The following is a 16718-nucleotide window of genomic DNA, read 5'->3' on the forward strand; positions in this document are numbered from 1 at the left end:
GTGGGTGGCAGAATTTCACTTTGTCCCCTGAGTCCTAAGCAATGAGAATTGGGTAGTGTGCTGAGTCACAGGGTGTCTGGCTGAGAGGGATGGGGCCATTGGATCTGGAAGCATCGTTAGATTAGCACAGATTCAAGGCTGTGGCAGGTTTCTCTCTAAAGTAAAGCTAACTTAAATTTTATCTCATAAAATAAAATCTGTAATAGGACTAGTCCAATATTATTGTTCTAGCCAACTGAACTCTCTAACAGTTTACTAACTTGAAAGTCAACTTTTCCTTAAGTTGATGAATGTTGACTTGTTCATTCTCTCCCAAATTAATTACTTTCTTTAAACGTCATTTCAAAATCTGTTTTACTTCTTTTAAATAACCCTCTAATGCCACCCTAATGATTATATTTGGATAAAATTCCAATCCTTCATACCTTTCTTGGTTAGCATTTTAGGACGTGAAAGGATCTTGGTTGAAATATGTGTGAGCATCAGTGTATAAATGTTTGCATATGATGTCACTCTTCTTTTGATGACTCAATGTAGAGTGAATCAGTCAAACATATTTACCAAGTACTCTCCCTGTAAGGTTTCATAAGTTACAAGGGTGTGTTCTGGATGAAGAAATGTAAAAGACACATCCCCTACTCTCTCAAAGAACAAGATACACACATCATAACTCATACAAAGTCATGCATTGAATCATTGTGCTTTCACCTTATGTCCTCTTCCTAGTTCATGATTCGCATTGTCTCAGTAGTAATGAATTAAATAGGTTGGCAAGTACTCCTCCTTTCTCTTCCCTTTGTCATTTTATAATGTGTATTTATGTGTGTGTGTGTGTGTGTGTGTGTGTGTGTACACGTGTATCTTCTACACATATCAAAGGAATGCCAGGACCAACCCACTCGTCAGCTATGTTTATTTTATGTTCATTAAAGAAAGTGAGGAGATTAAATCATAACAAACCCAAAGAGCTTTCTTTTCCTCCCCCTCTGACTTAACAAAGACCCAAGTTGAAAACTAAGAACTCTGATAGCTCTGTCAATGATTCCCACACACCTACTCTGTGAAAGGGGAATTTTCAAAGTTCTTGACAAGGAGCACTGAGTCTATGAATGTGTTTGGGGAAAAATAAATGTGGGGAGTTGAAACATATCTCCTGTTATTTGCAGGATATAAATGCAAAATATGCCCTGGGGACAAAGAAAGCAACACATAGAAATCAGATTGCTCTAATGCCATCCATCCCAAATTGTCATATGGCACATGCTAGAAATCATGTACATTATGCAAAATATAAAACAGGAAACTCAGACAGGTGGTTCTGTTGTCATATTAAATAAAAGGCTGTCAGAGTAGCAGGTGGATTTGTGGGGGAATATATTTTTCTTTGATCAGAGTTAACTAGTGAATGACATACTGAAAATGAATACTTCTTTAAGAACCATAGGCATAAAACTTTCCCACAGTGCCTCTCATTCTTCATAATATAACTTGCCAACAACACCACCTCCCTCTACAACCCTTGCCTTGATGGACTGTCTTCAGACTCTGCATACAATTTGCATGTTTGGGTAGGAGGAAGGAAGTATGTTTGACAGATAATAATAATAATCTAATTTCTGATTGAAGAAGAGGAAAAAATAGTTTAAAGCTCCAATTATCCTGTAGATTCTGGTTGAGTTTTGGAGTATCATAAATAATGTTTCAATCTAAGCCTAGGGAATAAAGCTGACTTGAAAGAAAAAAGACTTGATGTGTTGCCTAATAGCCCCTTTTCAGATAGCTTCATTCATATTCCTTCTCTTTAGATCTGGAAGTAGATCATTAAGCCATGATGATCTACACCAGACAACAAGATTTACAGCCTGGTGTTCTTACTAGGAATTTTTAATCCTCTTCATTTATTCATATGTGTATGATCTGTTTAGTGTGTTGCTACTCTGTGCAAGGCATTCTGCTAAGTGTTGTGGATGTGATGTGGCATTATGAAGAGTAGGGGTTGCCTGTGTCTTTGTCATCATGGGCTAGAGAGCCTGAAGGGAAGGCAGCAGCAGAGAAAGTGATACGTCAAACTAAGACAAGGCACAGTAACTAGGGCATGTTCAGGTTGACAACCAAACACACCGAATATCCTCTGCATTGCATCTTGTGTTCAACAGCAGGAAAGGATATCATGGAGGCCCCTTCTTTTGGCAACTCTGTTTAAGGAAAACTAGAAAATGCAAGGAGGCACCTTCCTGATTGGAGGTCCCTAAGTATGTTGGTTAGAGTTCTCCTACAACTGAAGTTAAGTTCCAGAATATAAATGGGTCTCCTTGCTGTAAGGCTGTGAGCAAGATTTAAATGTGCCTCATTCTTAGTGCTATTGAAAGATACTAATGATAACTAGCATGTTACTAAACATTGTTCATACATGTGAATCACAAATAACTTGTTTTGCAATGAGTCTTGCATTCCTCTACTGTATAGCTGCTAATATAGGCACATAGAAGGCTAATAAAAAACAAAACAACAATAAAAATTAAACTTGCAATCTCTAGATTTAAATTAGCAGCAGCAGCCTGAAAGATTTTTGTGTGATCAACTCTAATGAAAGAGATTTAAAAAAAAGATGAGGAGATACATTATTCAAAAAATAGCATTCCCTGAAATTTTATTATGTAAAGATTATATTATTACTCCATTTCATTTCTTTTTATAAACAAGAAACTACATTAAAAAGATTCTCAGCTCTTCCTAGACATCTCTCTTGGCCAATGTGAAATATTTTCCTCACTGCATTCAAGAGAAGAGAGGGGACATTTAAAATGCAGTGTGATGTGACTTCCTATGCCTTTCCTCCTTGCATTATGTGATTTCGCTCATAACACTGCTGGGTTTTTTGCAATTTCACATTAATATGAATGTGGCTAAGGCACTTTTAGCTTAACTCTTTTAGCTTCTGTTTGCAAATTTAGGACCATATTGGTTACACAATAACCTAAAAGGTTCCTCAGCTTATCAGATGGTTTCATTTTTCCTAGTTTTCTTGGCAAACTGTGTAGGCCTCTGAGTACCACCTCATCTTGCTTTCTCATAACAGATTCACGCAAATCTTAGCTCACCCATCATCCCAGGTACATTTCTAGAAGTGAGTGGATACAAACAAGATAAATACATTTTAAAATTTGGGAGCAGATAAACTTATGTATCAATATTCTCAGATATGTTTTAAATTATATATATATATATAATTCCCAGATATGTGTGTGTGTGTGTATGAATACAAGTGACAATAAATGGGACTGCAAATTGATGCAACTACCCTGGACCAACTGAAGATTCCTTTAAAAACTAGGAATGGAAACACTATTTGACCCAGTTATCCCACTCCCTAGTATATATCCACAGGATAAAATCAGTCTACTACAGTGACATAGCCACATCAATGTTCACAGAAGCTCAATTCACAATAGCTAAGCTATGGAACCAACCTAGGTATTCATCAACAGATGAATGGATAAAGAAAATGTGTTATATATACACAATGGAATGTTACTCAGCACAAAGAAGAATGACTTTATAACATTTGCTGGTAAATGAATGGATGTGGAGACTATCATACTAACTGAAATAAGCCAAACCCAAAAAACCAGAGGTTGAATATTCTAACATGTGGATGCTAACACACAATGTTGTAGGTGGGGGTGGGCCATGAAAGTTCAGTGGATTAGACAAAGGAAAATGAAAGGCAGGGAGAGGGGATAGGAATAGGAAAGACAGTGGAATGAATCTGACATAACTTTCCTTGTACATATGTGAATATACCACAGTGAATCTCAGCATCATGTACATCCACAAGACTGGGATTAAAATGCAATATATTCTGTGATTGTACAAATACATCAAATAGGTTCTACTGCCATGTATAGCTAAAAAAACAAATGAATTTTTTTAAGAAGAGAGAAAGAAGAAAGAAAACAAAATTCCTTTTCCTAGCATGTTAATGGAGTTGTGGTTGGATGTGAAGATTTTCTCAATCTGCCATATTTCACTTTTGGTTCAGCTCCTGTGACTATACCTTTACCAGAGATTTCCCCAGCAGACTTTCCCTTTCATCTCAACCCTCAGAACTAAGTCCCACTCCCAATCTCAAACTGACCCAAACAAGGAGAACAGCACTGTCATGCTGATTTGGGGGTGGAGTGAATGTTTGAGACCACCACAACAGTCCTTTCTGAGGTTTGGATGTGGTTGTCTTCCTAGGTCCATGTGTTGGGATCCTCAGGGGGGCAGGATTGAGAAGGGGTGGATCCTATAAAAGGTGAGGCCAAGAGGGAGGCCTAAGGTCATTGGGAGAGTGACCTCAGAAGGACACTCTGAGCACAGAAAAACCCTGGTTTTTGTCTGGCTTTCTGTCTGATGATGAGATTTCTTCTTCACTATGTCACATAAAGTCACAGGATGTTTAGGTGATAAGAAGAGAATGAGCTCTTCTCCTGACAATGGTCAACTTTCCATGTAAGCCTAGAAAACGTGGTTACAAACACAGCACACTCCAAGTCATGGCATCAGATCTCTTGACACAAGGTCATTAAGATATGAAAAATATAAAGATCCTTCCACTCAGACTCCATCCCCAGGTTCAAAAGCAGCAGTGTCCTCCAGCTGCTATACAGACCTGCTTCTATAGTGTCCTACCTTCAGTGTGACTGTCTAATGGGTCATGCAATTCACTCTGAAAACAAAGATGCTCTTCGGGATCCAACCATACAAAACAGAGACATAAACACAGGGTGGCTACAGAGTGGCTCTGACATTGCTCCTACCTCTGAGTCCATGCTGTTGGACAGCATCTTCTTGCTCTGACTTCTGTTGCCAGGCTCTGACTGGGTTCTGTGCAATTGGAGGCCTTCCAACAAGACAGTGCAATCAGAACAAAGCCTCTTCCACTTGGAGTTTCAGGAATGTATGCCTCTAATTTGGAAGCTCTTCAGCGGAATCCACAGGATGTTCTAAAAGAACATAGAGTAAGCGTCAGTACATGGGTCTGGCTGAAGATTTCTCAGGCAGCAGTGTATGGACACAGGGCTGGAGTGGTTGGAGGTGGTTGAAAAATAGCCAGAGATAGAGTTGCTGCTGGGACATGATCTATGGTGGACAAAGAAAGGTAAAGGCATGGATCAGTAGTGCATGAGAAGCAGAGCCTCGGCTTCTCTAGCTAAAGCCCTGCAACATGGGATGGTGAATTTACCAATTGGTTAAAACTTAATCAATGCACTGTACAATTTGATGGCAGCATCTTACCACTCCTCCTGCGGGGGCTGAGGTTTTGGCTCAGTAGTAGAGCACTTGCCTAGGAGTGCGAGGCCCTGGGTTCTATCCTCAGCACACAAAAATAAATAAAAAGAAAAATATTATATCCAACTCAAAAATAAATATTTAAAAAAGAAGAAAAAGCCAACATATAAATGACTTAACATTACATCTCAAAGCCCTAGAAAAAGAAGAACAAATCTACACCCAAAGCAGTAGAAGATAGGATATAATTAAAATCAGAGCTGAAATCAATGAAATTGAAAGAAAAGGAACAATTGAAAAAATTGACAGAACAAAAAGTTGATTCTTTGAAAAAATAAATAAAATTGACAGACCCCTAACCATGCTAACAAAGAGAAGGAGAGAATAAACTTAAATTACCAATAAACAGCATGAAAAAGAAATATCACAACAGACATTACAGAAATACAGAAGAAAATTAGAAATTATTTTGAAAACTTGTACTCCAATAAAATAGAAAATATCAAAGGCATTGACAAATTTTTGAGTCGTATGATTTGCCCAAATTGAATCAGGATGATATACACAATTTAAACAGATCAATTTCAAGATAGAAGAGAACATCAGAAGTCTACAATCCAAGAAAAACCCCGGACTGGATGGGTACACCGCCGAGTTCTACAAGACATTTAAAGAAGAAATATCACCAATATTCTTCAGTTTATTTCAGAAAATAGAAGAAGAGGCACCACTTCCAAACTCATTCTATCAGGCCAGTATCACCCTGATTCCAAAACCAGGCAAAGACACATCAAAAAAAAAAAAAAAAAAAGAAAGAAAGAAAGAAAGAAAAAGTAAAAAGAAAAAGAAAAGAAAACTTCAGACCAACATCTCTAATGAACATAGATGCAAAAGTTCTCAATAAAATTCTGGCAAATCAATTACAAAAACATAACAAAAAGTCATGCACCACAATTTCATGGGGATTCATCCTAGAAATGCTAGGTTAGGTCAACATACAGAAATCAATAAATCTAATTCATCACATCAATAAACTTAAAGAATCATATGATCACCTTGATAGATGCACAAAAAGCATTTGACAAAATACACCACCCCTTCATGCTCAAAACACTAGAAAAATTAGGGATAACAGAAATACCTCATCACCATAAAAGCTATTTATGTTAAACCCCAGGCCAACATCATTCTAAATGGAGAAAAATTGAAGGCATTCTCTCTAAAACCTGGAAAAAGACAGGGATGCCCTCTTTCACCACTTCCACTTAACATAGTTCTTGGAAAACTGGCCAAAGCAATTAGATGAAAGAAATTAAAGGGATAAACATAGGGAAAGAAGAACTAAAATTAGCATTATTTGCTTATGATATGATTCTATACCTAGAAGACCCAAAAAAATCCACTAGAAAATTCTACAATCAGTAAATGAATTCAGCAATATAGCAGGATATAAAATCAACACCCATAAATCAAATGCTTTTCTGTATATCAGTGACAAATCCTCAGCAAGGGAAATGGGGAAAACTATCTCATTTACAATAGCCTTAAAAAATACTTGGGAATCAACTTAACAAAAGAGATGAAAGATCTATATAATGAAAACTACAGAACCCTCAAGAAAGAAATCAAAGAAGACCTTAGAAGATGGAAAGCTCTACCTTGCTTTTGGACAGGCAGAATTAATATTATCAAAATGACCATACTACCAAAAGCACTATACAGATTTAATACAATTCCAATCAAAATCCCAATGCCATTCTGCATAGAAATAGAAAAAGCAGTCATGAAATTCATCTGGAAATATAAAAGACTCAGAATAGCTAAAGCAATCCTTAGCAGGACGAGTGAAGAAGGTGGCATCACTATACTAGACCTTAAACTATGTTACAGAGCAATAGTAACAAAACAGCTTGGTATTGGCACCAAAACAGACTGGTAGAACAATGGTACAGAATAAAAGAACACAGAGGCTATCCCATGAAATTCTAATTACCTTATATTAGACAAAGTTGCCAAAAACATACATTGGAGAAAAGATAGCCTCTTCAACAAATTGTGCTGGGAAAACAGGTAATCCATATGCAACTAAATGAAATTAAACCTCTAGCTCTCACCATGCACAAAAGTCAACTTGAAATGGATTAAGGACCTAGGAATAAAACCAGAGACACCGCATCTCATAGAAGAAAAAGTAAGCCTTAATCTCCATCATGTGAGATGAGGCCCCAACTTCCTTAATTAGACTCCTATAATGTAAGAATTAAAATCAAGAATCAATAAATGGGATGAATTCAAACTAAAAAGTTTCTTCTCAGCAAAAGAAACAATTTGTGAGGTGAACAGAGAGCCTACATCCTGGGAGCAAATTTTTACCCCTCACACATCAGAGCACTAATCTCTCGGGTATGTAAAGAACTCAAAAAGCTACACTCCAGGGCTGGGGATGTACCTCAAGTTGTAGCGTGCTCACCTAGCATGCGTGAGGCACTGGGTTCGATTCTCAGCACCACATCAAAAACAAAATAAAGATATTGTGTCCACTTAAAGAAAAGCTGAAAAAATATTTTTTAAAAAGCTAAACTCCAAAAAAACCCCAAATAACCCAATAAAAAAATGGGCCAAAGACCTGAACAGACACTTCTCAGAAGAGGATATACAATCAATCAACAAATGTATGAAAAAATATTCATCATCTCTAGCAACTGGAGAAATGCAAATCAAAACTACTCTAAGATTTCCTCTCACTCCAGTCAGAATGGCAGCTATTAGGAAACAGGTGCTGCGTCCTGTGCTCTCTCTGGCTGGATGCCTGCACGCGACCCACTGCATCGCCTACAGACCCAAGGCCCCAGATGCAGGTGCAGATCCCGCCGGCAGGGCGCCTACTGTCCGCCCTGCTCCTCGGCAGCGCCCGCTCCCGCTGAGGGAGCTTGAGGCAGTACCTGGCGGGAGAGCAGCGCCACTCAGGTCGCGCTCTAGTGGTGCCCGGGCTCCCCCTGGGTGGCGTCCGCGGGCCTGGCCGTGCGCTCCGCCCGTGGCAGGCAGCTGTGCAGAAGCGGACGCGCTGATCCGCCCTTTCCGCCGCAGCCCCCAGAACTTGGGTCGCCTCCCGCTTCCCGGGACGCGGCGCGGGCTGGGGTCCATCCTGAGGGCGGCAGGAGAGTTGCTTATTGGAGGCGCCCTTCGGGCCCACTGACGGTGGGGATGGCTCGCGGCGACTGTGACCAACTGACAGTTGGTCCCTGTGGTGCGGGCTGCTGGGAGCCGGGTGCCCCGCCCACCCAGGCCGGCCTACCGCCAGGGGGCGCTCTCCAGCTGGGTAGGGGCGGCGGTTGGGCGGTTGGGCGCGTGAGTGAGTGTGGCCCCTCAGGTCCCTGGGATGGGCTTCCAGTGGGGGGGGGGGGGGGAGAATCCCTGGAGTTGTGACAGTTGTGCCTGGAGGCAGAAGCACCAGAGGATCAATAATAACCCCTGGTTTGGCTGCCTTCCAGTTGACTCAGGCCACCTGTTGGGTCCTTGCTTCCTGAAGCTTTCCCTGACAATGCCAGCTCACACCTAAAGCTCCTTTGTCCATCTCTTCATTTTGTACTTAGGCTAACTCTTTGTCACTCTGTGTTTTACGTGTCTAAGTTGGATTATTCGCTTTCTACAGATAGATTATGAATGTCTCCAATGAGGACTTTAATATTTATTTCTCTTGAAACTCAGTTTTTATTTTTGACCTACCAGCAACCAAGAACTGAGCCTTTAACATGTGCATTTTCTTCCTTAATTCAGCTAACGAAACAGTTATAGAACACCTACTGTGTGCATTCATTGTGCTTGGTGCTGTACTGGACACTTACCATGCCACTTGTGGTCTAGCAAACGTCCTTAGTGCCCTTAACAGTTGCAGTGGTCAAGCAGAGTCCTCAGGGAAACCAAGACACCAGCAGGGACTGAATCATGGTCTAGTAGAATCAGCAGTTGGCACTGTGGTGGGACAAGCTTTTCATAGATGACATAGTCCCAAAGTTGTGGGCAAGAGTCCTATCAGGGATGCAGGAGTGGCAGCAACTGCCATAACCCATCCATACCAGGGATGCAAAGGGGTGACAACAGCTGGCTTGACTACCTGGCTGTGTGACAGGGTGATTGGTGACTGTCAGTTGAGCCTGTGGACCACTGTACCTGACTGTTGAACAGTTTGGAACATGTTGTGGCAGTAATCTAAACCGACACCCTGTTGTCCTTGGCAAGGATCAATACCAAGCAGCAGAGAACTCAGCCCATCTCAGATTGAAAGCAGAGCACTGCAGCACCAAGGGAATAAGCACATTGCTCTTTTACATCCACTCTGCAACAGTTTTTATTTTGAATCTGAGTACTTAAGAAGGATTGATTATTCTTCCAATGGTAATGTCCAGTTCTTTGTTCTTGGAAGAGCAATATGTACATATTGTAGTATAAAAATAACTATGTTGCCAAGAGTTTTTCTATTACATGGAGCCTTTATAGTGTCATACACTCTGTGCAAAACATTACATCATGTTATGTAAGTTTCACAATTCTCTGAACTAGATATTAGGAGTCCCATTTTACAGGTTCATAAACTGAGCTTTATGGAGGGAAGCTTCATTACTTTTCTTCCGAAGACACTTCCGTGGTAAGAAAGAGCAGAGGTGATTTCAAATCTGATTCCAAATCCATAATGATTAACGTGTATACTCAACAAACTTTACAACATGGACTTGCTGAAAAGAGGGTTATAAACTGCTTTATGCAGAGTTTGTAATTAGGCATTCAAAATATGCTACCATCCATTCCATAACCATGTGTGCCAACTGTCTTGTAGGACCCTGACAATGAAATAACTAGTTGAAATTAATCATGGCATAAACATAGAGCAAAAAATGCAAAGAAGAGATATTTTCACCGATTATTTAAAATTAGTATGAAAAGTACATTTTAAAAGGAACTAACAAATTGTAATACAATTCAAAATGCAAGATTTGGGTCCTATTTGTGTTTAGCAATGCCAAAAAATCTATGAATACGTTCTTTCCAAATTCTGTGAGTAGCCCACTATGAGAATATTTCCCCACTCCATTCCATGCCCCTCTAATAGTTAGGATCCAGCTCTCCAATAATGTCCCGGATGACCTTTGCAGCAGGGCAGGAACATACCTTCTTGCCAAGGAGGTGCATAGACTTTGCAGTCATCTGAGGGTTGGACAGTAGCCAAGCAGTGCTTGATAAGAGAGGAGTTGTGATTCTTCCCCTGTGCTGGCCCCATTGGCTCTCCTCCTTGTCCCTCTAGTACTTAGGTCAATGAACAGGGGAAATGGTGAGAACAATGTTGGTATTGAAAAGTGTCACCTGGTCATGGAGGTGGGGCTCCATGACCCAGGAGCTGGGGTCATGAGATGGGGCTCTCCAAAAGGGTCATGTTCCATCTTCTAAGTCTAGATTGTGGCTTTTGCCAAAGTTGCCATGAACTCAGGCCCTGGAGTTGGGGGTCTTAAATAAAAGGAGCTTTCTGTCTGTTCAGGACCCCAGAATGAACACTGGGAAATGTAGAAACAGCTTACCATGCCCTTTGAGAGCCCTGCATTTTTTCCAGGAGATGTACTAAAAGCTGCTTGCTGTGGCCATTATGCCAGGTGCATAGGGCATGGAGAGCTATGGGGTTGGGGACAGGAACAGAATTCAGGTGCTACCCAGTGGGTGTCCCTTCCCCACCAAGCACCAGTTTCCAATCCTGATGCCTCTTCCTTCCATGCACAGGCTCATCTCCAGTGCTGGTTAGATCCTTTCCTACCTGCAGTTCTCAGCAGCAAGTGCTCATCTGTGCCTGTGGAGGTGAGAGGGCCCCTAGGCTTTGGGAGCCACAAAGGCCACTGCCTGGCTGAGTGGTAGTGTCCCTGGAGGGGTCCACAGCTTCCTTAGGAGACAAGCTCTGGCTTCTGCCCTCCAGGATCCTTGGGCACCAAAGTGATGAGGATGATTCTAAAGTCTGCAGAGGAGGAGGCCAGCTCCTTTTCTGGGTGACCAGGTCCACTACTGGGCAGAAAAGATCACTGTGACCAGGCTCCTGTACTCTGACTTCTCAGACTAAGAGATGCCACCGCAGCTGTCCATGAATGCTTGTGAAATATGCATGTGGAAGAGGTGTGCAGAAATTCTGGAATAACAAAAATCGATCAGAGGAAACACATGATTTGGGGCAATACACATAGAACCTTGTTGGAAAAAATCTCTCCACCTTCCTTAGCAGGCAATTGGCCCTGGCTCTCTTGTCAAAAGACTGAGTAGTGACTCTAACATACACTGTGACTGATGTTTCTCAAAGGTCATCTTGCATGACTGATCTGAGGACACTTGGAATTTGTACACAGGTGGCAAACAAGATATTATTGTTCCATGTAAACAATATTTTTTAATGTTCAATTTTCATTGCAGCAATCAGGGTTAAATCATTTGCATAAAATTAAACAATATTTTTATAATGAATGTAAACATTTATCTTAATGTTACTTAAAATAATTTAAAAGATTGGTTGGGGATGTGGCTCAAGCCATAGCGCGCTCGCCTGTCATGCGTGTGGCCCAGGTTCAATCCTCAGCACCACATACAAAACGAAGATGTTGTGTCCGCTGATAACTAAAAAATAAACATTAAAAAAATTCTCTCTCTCTCCCTCTCCCTCTCTCTTTAAAAATAATAATAATAATAATAATTTAAAAGAAAAAAATGTGAACTTAAACCTTCTTATGCTCTCTTACACTTACATTGAATTGCTACATTCCCAATTCTTTAAGAGAACTATATCAAGAAAAATTTTTTTTTCAAAAAAATTACCTTTTTCCATTTGTTAAGAATATTTATTTATTTATTTATTTTAAACAAAAAGCAAACCTTTTTATTGTACCCAGTACAGATTATAATGCAGCTTGGCAGGATGCATACAGCTCTGCGCAGGGGGAAGTATTTAAAATCATTTGGCAGGTTAAAGCCCTTCTGCATTGTAGACTTTCCACATTCTGGAAAAGAAGTAAACAAACAAACAACCCCTCCAAAAAATACCCTGAACAAAACAAAATAAAACAAAACCCCCCAGGAGATGCATGAGTCCAAAGGGAATGCAATGGTGATGCCATCATCCTTCAACTTGCGACAGCACAGGCCACGTGATTACAGCAGGGGAGGGGCAGCTCAGGCGACAGAAGATTATTTTCATACTTGCTAAAACAGCATAAATTTATTTTTTAAAAAAAATCCCAAACCAGGATAAGTGAAGAAAGGAAAAACAGCTTCATCTCCAGGGCCAGGGACGTGGCGGCAGGCGCCGGCGGGGGGCGGTGCGCGCGCGGCCCTCCCCCAGATCCCCTCCTTTCGCCACGCACCCCTCCTCCCCTCCCCTTCCCCTTCCCGCGCGCCGTCCCACCGCCTGCGAGCTGCTGAAGCGCCGCCGTCCACCTGGACGATGCTGCGCACCTTGGGGCGTGAGCCTACCTGCCAGGCACGACTTCCCGCTGCCTCCCCAGACGCGCGGCGCCTCCTCCAGGCCCCAGCACTCCCTGCCAACCCTGCGGCCGCTGCGTCCCCGCCGGGACCGAGAGGGAAAATGATCCCTGAGGATTTGGAGAGGCGGATCAGTCTGGCTGAAGCTGAGGGTGCTCTGCCGTTCCTGGTCAGTGCCACATCTGGCACCACCGTGTTGGGAGCCTTTGACCCGGTGGATGCAATTGCCGATGTGTGCCAGCGTCACGGACTGTGGTTGCACGCGGATGGCTGACTCCGTGGCCTGGAACCCCCACAAGCTCCTCGCTGCAGGACTGCAGTGCTCTGCTCTTCTCCAGGATACCTCGAACCTGCTCAGGCGCTGCCATGGATTCCAGGCCAGCTACCTCTTCCCGCAGGACAAGTTCTACCATGTGGCTCTGGACACGGGTGACAAGGTGGTGCAGTGTGGCCGCCGTGTAGACTGTCTGAAGCTGTGGCTCATGTGGAAAGCACAGGGTGGGCAAGGGCTGGAGCAGCGTATCGACCAGGCCTTTGCTTTTCCCGGTAGACAAGGAGGGTCCCAGGTCCCCTCCCAGGATCTACCCTTCCTCCATTTCTGCCCTCAGGATTACTTTCCTCCCCCTGTCTCTGTGGTTCTCTTCAGTTTACATGGCTGTCTTCCCCTCTCCACCTGCAATTTGTCATCCTCTGTTTCCAGGTACCTGGTGGAGGAAATAAAGAAGAGGGAAGGGTTTGAGTTGGTCATGGAGGTATGATCCCATGTTCTTTGCATCCATTTGTCCCAGCCTATCCCACTCAGCAAGCTCACATGGAGGAAGAGTGACGGTGAAAGGGAAAATGGTCCTCCTTTCTCAGCTCATACCTTCCCCTTCCTTATTCCCCTCAGCCTGAGTTTGTCAACGTGTGCTTCTGGTTCGTGCCTTCCAGCTTGCGGGGGAAGCAGGCCAGTCCACATTACAGCCAAAGGCTGTCTCAGGCTTTCTCTGGCTCTGGGTAGCCCTGCTAAGGGAACTGATGCAGCTGGTGCACTTCTGCCCCCTGCTGGCCATTTCTGATATGGGCGGTCCCCCTATTGGTCTCTTGCTCCTGAGGGGCTAGGTAACTGGAAGACAACACAAGCTTGTCCGTTTTTTTTTGGGGGGGGGGGCTGGGGGAGAAGGGGATAGGAATAAGATATGTTTTGGGGAAATAAGATGACAGAAAGGAGCATCACAGGAGAACCCAAAAAAAGTTAGTGTGCAGCACACAGACCCCTGTGCTAGGGTCTGTGCTGGGAACTCAGGCCCAGGTCAGAGATATAAGGTAGAAATAGCAGGAAGAGTCTTTTCAATGATGCCGGGGACAGAGAAACACAGAAAGGCCCATTTGATATGCCTTCTAGAGGTAAGGAAGTATGTTCTGTCTGGTCCCTAAAAATGGGTTAGTACTAGGTGCTACAGATGATGTGAAAGGACAAGAATCTTCTTGCCCTCATGAAGTTGTTATTGTGGAAAGCAAGAGTTACTGTTTGAGGCAATATTTCAAGGTGGTTTTGTAAATTACACGCTAGATCACATGGCACAGATCAGATATTACAAGATCCAGGAGTGGTGGCACACACTTATAATTGGTGTCTCTGGAGGCTGAAGCAGGAGGTTCACAAGTTTGAGGCCAGCCTCAGCAACTTAGCAAGACTCTGTCTCAAATTAAAAAATAAAAAGTACAAAAGGACTAGGATGTGGCTCAGTGGTAAAGTACCCTTGGGTAATCCCTGGGAAATAAAAAAGGAACCAGGAAAGGGGAGAAGAAGACATTCAGGATGACTAAGGTTTGAAGGTAGACTGAAGCAGTGTTGAAAATCAGAAAAGTCAGGATTTAGCATAAGAGACTGTCCTACAGCTATCTTGTAGGTAGGAGAAATGAGGAATAAAGCAGAAGGTAGAGAAGGCCAACCAAGTTGGATGTGGTGGAAAAAATAAAGTGGGGCCAAGGTGAGGGTCTAAGCAGTGAAGGTAATTCCAGAAGATGGCTGGGTGGGAGGGAAAACAGCTCTGAGAGCCGGGTGGTCCAGGTAGCTGGCGCATCTTCTCACCTGACCCCACGCTGCAGCTGGACTCTACTGCTCCCATAGGTAGCCCCTGTACTCAAGGAGCGCATGGTAAAGGAAGGCTCCATGATGATCGGCTGCCAGCCCCGTGGGACCCATGGCAACTTCTTCCGAATGGTTGTGGCTAGCCCCACTCTGACCTGTGCTGATATAGACTTCCTGCTCAATGAGCTGGAGCGGCCAGGCCAGGACCTGTGAGCCTTCTTCCTCTAGAGGCCTCAGTGCCACCCCTCACCCCACTGAGTCTCTCTGCCTGGTCTCCTGCATTATCAAAATAGCCTCTCTAGGAAACCAAGTAGGCTTAAGCTATTAGGAGAATGTTTAAATAACTATATCCATAGGATGCAAGGTTATTCTTTCATTAAGATTATATTTACAAAGAGTTTTTATTAATTGAAAAAAATAATATAATGTTATGTTGAAAAAGCTGGATATAGGACTATATAGTAATGAGCAATGTTCAGAAATACATAGGAAAAGGCTGATGAATGAACTATGCCAGAGTTTGTTTTCCCTGAGATAAAAGGCAATTTTAAAATTGACCCCTTTATACTTTTGTGCCTTCTCCTTTTACTATGTAATGAATATGCATTATGTAATAGGAACACAATAAAATTAAAATTTCAAGTATATTAAAAAAGAAAGGAAAAACAAATCTATACAGCATTTACAACAAATAAATCTCTAGCCAGCTGGGGGGTAAAATATGCATCTCGTATAGACTATGTGTAGATTAGAAAGCTATAAATATGGTTTAGAAGAGTCCTTTGATTAGAGTACAATGCTAATTACGACCCAAGATATAAGCTCCACACCTTTGTGGGCCAATTTCCCATAGAAGAAAATCTCATTTTTCCATATCTATAAAATGCACCTTTATCCCTGTGAACCTCTTCACATATGTGCTGTTGGTTATAAGGGGGATCATGGAACATTCCATTTTTTGAAAAGCAACTCAAAGCATGTGCCTCACACTCAGGGACTCAGCACTGTCTTCTCCACACACGAGGAAAGCACAGTCCTTCTTAATGGTCTGAGTGACAAAGGGAGCACAAAATTCCATCACTGGAGCAGGCAGCATGTGCCATCACCCTCTAGAGTGACTTTCCTCTACCTTGAGCTCAACTTTCACTCAGCTTTAATACAGCAATTAGAAGAAACTTAAAGGAGTGGCAGGAAACCAGAGTGCTAACACTGTTTTACCTGGCGGTGTCACCTGTAAGCCTCAGACCCTACTGAACTCTTATGTAGGGTTTAAAGCCCAAGATAATATAAATTCTGGAAGATAAAACCCAAAAGCAGGAAGGAGTGAGGGAAGGGAACTATTTTTTCATTACAATTCATATAAAATCTTCTGACTTTTTAAATTATGTAATGGACAAGGTTCTTTTAATTCATTTGAAGAATATTTAAAATATCTCCTATATGTCTTCATAAAATTTTTAAAAATCAAAGACAGTGAAAGGAGTGGTTTCTATTGATTGTAAAAGGCCAGTTTTATTTAACAATAATTCTTATTTTATATGTAACAAGGTTCAACTTAAGCTAGGCCAAATATTCCTAAAGTTCCTCGGTTACACAAAATAGAGGGCCTTGGATTGTTCACATCCCGATTCAATTATAATTTTTCCATTCACCATTGTGGAGTGAATGTGCACAGCCCTGTAGGAATCCATGAACCCAAAAGAATGTAACTTGATATTAGCATGTGATCAAGCCTTCTTTCTGTTTCCAGATGTGCTGTTTCATGGATTTAAACTGAGAGTCTGGAATTTGATCTCTAGGGCATGACATAACACTGTCATGACTGGCTATGTGAGCAAGAAGCTATGGTGTTAGGAATCATGAG

General features: G+C 42.2%; 1 protein-coding gene across 1 annotated transcript in view; it reads right to left on the reverse strand.

Annotated features, from left to right (window-relative positions):
* The window catches only part of Chrna6 (cholinergic receptor nicotinic alpha 6 subunit), a 186228-nt gene extending 181339 nt beyond the window's left edge, over positions 1-4889 (reverse strand). The window contains exon 1 of the mRNA XM_078031284.1: positions 4806-4889. The gene's annotated coding sequence lies outside the window, so the exon portion shown is untranslated. The remainder of the gene's footprint in view (positions 1-4805) is intronic.
* Between the last annotated feature and the right edge of the window lie 11829 nt (positions 4890-16718).

The sequence above is a fragment of the Ictidomys tridecemlineatus genome, chromosome 14 (genome assembly GCF_052094955.1).
Source record: "Ictidomys tridecemlineatus isolate mIctTri1 chromosome 14, mIctTri1.hap1, whole genome shotgun sequence".
In the NCBI taxonomy this organism is placed as follows: Eukaryota; Metazoa; Chordata; class Mammalia; order Rodentia; family Sciuridae; genus Ictidomys; species Ictidomys tridecemlineatus.